The sequence below is a fragment of the Mobula birostris genome, chromosome 5 (assembly GCF_030028105.1).
Source record: "Mobula birostris isolate sMobBir1 chromosome 5, sMobBir1.hap1, whole genome shotgun sequence".
Lineage (NCBI taxonomy): Eukaryota > Metazoa > Chordata > Chondrichthyes > Myliobatiformes > Myliobatidae > Mobula > Mobula birostris.
The window spans coordinates 186,034,703-186,039,603 of record NC_092374.1 but is presented as its reverse complement, the minus strand read 5'-3'; positions in this window follow the sequence as shown (position 1 = coordinate 186,039,603).

The following is a 4,901-nucleotide window of genomic DNA, read 5'->3' as shown; positions in this document are numbered from 1 at the left end:
GGGGGGGGCGGGGCTGTGACGTATACGGATGCGTTCACTTACACCCGAGACAGAACAGTACTCCACGCAGCCTGCTTTAAACCCTTCCCGTTCTCGCCTCCCCGGGGGTGCATATTCACACCCTTCCCACCAGCGGGTTTCCCCCTGCTTGTGAAGATAGTTTGGCGCCCTTTTCAGCGGCGGTCTCTCTGCCGGCTGTGTTCACTTCTACCCTCCAACAGAACAGTATCAGTCATACTTTATTGACTAATACAGATCTGTACTGGTATCCCACGCAAACCAGAGTACTACTTTCATCCAGCTGATCATTTTCCAGCAGCTCCTGATAGTTGCATCGGTCTGCATTTGTGAAGCAAATTCCTTCCCTGATTGACCCCTCCACAATTCCGAATTTACGCTCAGTTCGTCCTATTCTCTACCGAGCGAAGTGAAATCCCCGCGACACACACAGAATGCCGGAGGAAGTCCGCAGGCCAGGCATCAGCTGTGGAAAAAAGTACAGCCGACGTTTCGTGCGAGACCCTTTGGCAGGACTGGAGAGAAAGAAAAAGAGGAGTAGATTTGAAAGGTGGGGGAGGGGAGAGAGAAACAAAATGACAGATGAAACGGGGGGGGAGTTGAACTAAGGAGCTGGGAGGTTGATGAGTGAAAGAGAAGGGGGAATCAGATAGAAGACAGAAGGACAGATGGATGAAAGAAAAGGGGGGGGGGGGAAAGAGCACCAGAGATGGGCAGGCAAGGAGATAAGGTGAGAGAGGGTAAGGGGGATGGGGAATGGTGAGGAAGGTATGGGACATTACTAGAAGTTCAAGAAATTGATGTTCATGCCATCAGGTTGGAGGCTACCCAGACGGAATATAAGATGTTGATCCTCCACCTGAGTGTGGCCTCATCGTACAGTAGAGGAAGCCATGGCTTGACATATCGGAATGGGAATGCAAAGTGGAATTAAAATGGATGCCAATAGGCATTCCTGCTTCTTCTGGCGGACGGAGGGTAGGTCCTCTCCTACGTCCGTGTGAAGACGTCCAGGTAATGAGGTGCAATCCATCCGGGATGTGTGGGTTCTATTTTTCCCAGAATCGGTCCCAGTGCCCCAGGAATCCACCCACCCCCACCCTACAACATTTCCCAAGCTCCTCTCACCGGAGCCGGCAGTGGGAGGAATTGGACATTGCTGTTGTTAGGATCCTGTCTCATACTCATCACCCTCCCTTCTCAACATAAAGTTCAAAGTAAATTTATAGTGTAAGTAGACAATAGGGGCAGGAGTAGGCCATTCAGCCCTTCGAGCCAGCACCGCCATTCACTGTGATCATTCACAATTAGTATCCAGTTCCTGCCTTTTCCCCATATGCCTTGACTCCGCTATCTTTAAGAGCTCTATCTAACTCTTTCTTAAAAGAATCCAGAGAATTGGCCTCCACAGCCTTCTGGAGCAGAGCATTCCACATATCCACCACTCTCTGGGTGAAAAAGTTTTTCCTCAACTCTGCTCTAAATGGCCTACCCCTAATTCTTAAACTGTGACCTCTGGTTCTGGACTCACCCATCAGTGGGAACATGCTTCCTGCCTCCAGCGTGTCCAATCCCTTAATAATCTTATATGTTTCAATCAGATCCCCTCTCAGCCTTCTAAATTCCAGTGTATACAAGCCCAGTCACTCCAATCTTTCAACATATGACAGTCTCGCCATCCCGAGAATTAACCTTGTGAACCTAAGCTGCACTCCCTCAATAGCAAGAATGTCCTTCCTCGAATTTGGAGACCAAAACTGCGCACAATACTCCAGGTGTGGTCTCACCAGGGCCCTGTACAGCTGCAGAAGGACCTCTTTGCTCTTATACTCAATTCCCCTTGTTATGAAGGCCAGCATGCCATTAGTTTTCTTCACTACTTGCTGTACTTACTTGCTTGCTTTAAGTGACTGATGTACAAGAACACCTAGATCTCGTTGTACTTCCCCTTTTCCTAAATTGACTCCATATAGATAATAATCTGCCTTCCCGTTCTTACCACCAAAGTGGACAACCTCACATTTATCCACATCAAACTGCATCTCCCATGCATCCGCCCACGCACCCAGCCCGTCCAAGTCACCCTGCATTCTCATAATATCCTCCTCACATTTCACACTGCCACCCAGCTTTGTGTCATCTGCAAATTTGCTAATGTTACTTTTAATCCCTTCATCTAAATCATTAATACATATTGTAAACAGCTGCGGTCCCAGCACTGAACCCTGCAGTACCCCACTGGTCACCACCTGCCATTCTGAAAGGGACCTGTTAATCGCTACTCTTTGTTTCCTGTCAGCCAGCCAATTTTCAATCCATTTCAGTACTCTGCCCCCGATACCATGTGCCCTAATTTTGCCCACTAATCTCCTATGTGGGACTTTATCAAAGGCTTTCTGAAAGTCCAGGTACACGACATCCACTGGCTCTCCCTTCTCCATTACATCCTAGTTACATCCTCAAAAAATTCCAGAGGATTAGTCAAGTACGATTTCCCCTTCATAAATCTATGCTGACTGGGACCTATCCTGTTACTGCTATCCAAATGTGTCGTTATTTCATCGTTTATAATTGATTCCAGCATCTTTCCCACCACTGACATCAGGCTAACCGGTCTATAATTCCCTGTTTTCTCTCTCCCTCCTTTCTTGAAAAGTGGGATAACATTAGCCACCCTCCAATCCACAGGAACTGATCCTGAATCTATAGAACATTGGAAAATGATTACCAATGCGTCCACGATTTCTAAAGCCACCTCCTTAAGTACCCTGGGATGCAGACCATCAGGTCCCGGGGACTTATCAGCCTTCAGACCCAACAGTCTATCCAACACCATTTCCTGCCTAATATAAATTTCCTTCAGCTCATAAATGTAAATGTCACCATACATAACCCTGAGATTCAATTTCTTGTGGGTATTCACAGTAGATACAAAGAAATACGATAAAATCAATGAAAGACTATACAGAAACAAAGATGGTCAAACAGCCAATGTGCAAATGAAGACAAACTGTGCAAATGCAAATCATAAATAAAATTGAGAACATGAACTGTAGAGTCTTTGAGATTGTGCCCATAGTTTGTGAAATCAGTTCAGTGTTGAGGTGAGTGGATTTATCTGAGCCGATGGCTGATTGGTAATAATTGTTCCTAAACCTGGTGGCATAGGATTTAAAGCTCCTGTACCTCTTGCCCTATGGTAATAGCAAGAGGAAAGCATGGTCTGGGTGGTTTGGAGTTTTGATGCTTTCCTGTGACAGCACTCCATGTAGATGTGCTCAAAAGTGGATAGGGCTTTTCCTGTGACTGACTGACCCATATCAACAACTTTTTAATAGGCTTTTCCATTCCTGGCCATTGGTGTTTCCATACCAGGATGCAATGAAACCAGTCAGGCTGCATGAGATACCTGTGGTATTTCATCCCTATCTTTGGCTATTACAATATGGACCACTATCAGAGGCCGCTGCCCCTGACTCCCTCCCTCCAGAAGGTTCTTTAAGCAATTCATGATATCCTTGACCCTGGCACCAGGGAGGCAACATCTGTCTGTCCCCTTGTCAATGTTTCCCTATCGTTGGAAGATTGGAGCGACTGGGCTTGTATACACTGGAATTTAGAAGGATGAGAGGGATCTGATTGAAACATATAAGATTATTAAGGGATTGACACGCTAGAGGTGGGAAACATGTTCCCGATGTTGGGGGAGTCCAGAACCAGAGGCCACAGTTTAAGAATAAGGGGTAGACCATTTAGAATGGAGTTGAGGAAAAACTTTTTCACACAGAGGGTTGTGGATCTGTGGAATGCTTTGCCTCAGAAGGCAGTGGAGGAGGCCAATTCTCTGGATACCTTCAAGAAAGAGTTAGATAGAGCTCTTAAAGATAGCGGAATCAAGGCATATGGGGAAAAGGCAGGAACGGGGTATTGATTTTGGATGATCAGCCATGATCACAGTGAATGGCGGTGCTGGCTCGAAGGGCCGAATGGCCTACTCCTGCACCTATTGTCTATTGTCTGCCTGGTCATTCCCTGAGACTTGGATCTGGCTGTACCTCATAATACAGTATAGATGCAGGCCTTGCACTAACACTCTTCAGTGTTGCCTGGACTCCCAAAACCCAGAGCCTGGGGCCTATAGCTGACAACGTTCCCTGCAAACATGGGTGTCTGGAAGACAAATGATGCTCTGGAGTTTCCACTGGTGCAGAACGTACGCATAATATGAATGAGGTGTCCCATCGAGCCTGTCGTATTGTTGGAAAAAAAGAACCAGGACGGAATTCCCTTCCTCCATGTCCCAGTTGCCTCATTCAACAAAATCCTGGATCTCCAGCTCGGTCGGTGCTCACCATCCAGGCCACGCTCTCTTCTCGCTGCTGCCATTGGGTAGGAGGTAGAGGAGCTTTACACCAGGTTCAGCAAGAGTTGTTACCCCTCAACCATCAGGTTCCTGAACTAGTGTGGATACCTCTGACCCACAACCTATCGACTCCCTGTCATGGACACTACAATTCATGTTAGCAATATTATCTGTCTATTTATTTGTTCAGTTATTATTTTGTATTTACACAGATTGTCCTTTACGCCCTTTGTGTGTAGCTTTTCATTGATTCTATCGTATTTCATTGTTCTACTGTAAATGCCCGCAAGAAAATGAATCTCAGGGTTGTATATGGTGACATATATGCTCATTGGTAATAAATTTACTTTGAACTTTGAATCATGAACTCTTTGGAAGTGGAGCCCTGTGCTGCTTGTTAAATTGTCAGACTTGGCAGAAAGCCAAATGTTTCCATGGTTACATTGTGTCAGAGTTTCTCCCTGTAGATATATAAAATAGCAAACCAAGATTAAGGGAAGTACCTTAGGCCTCAAATACC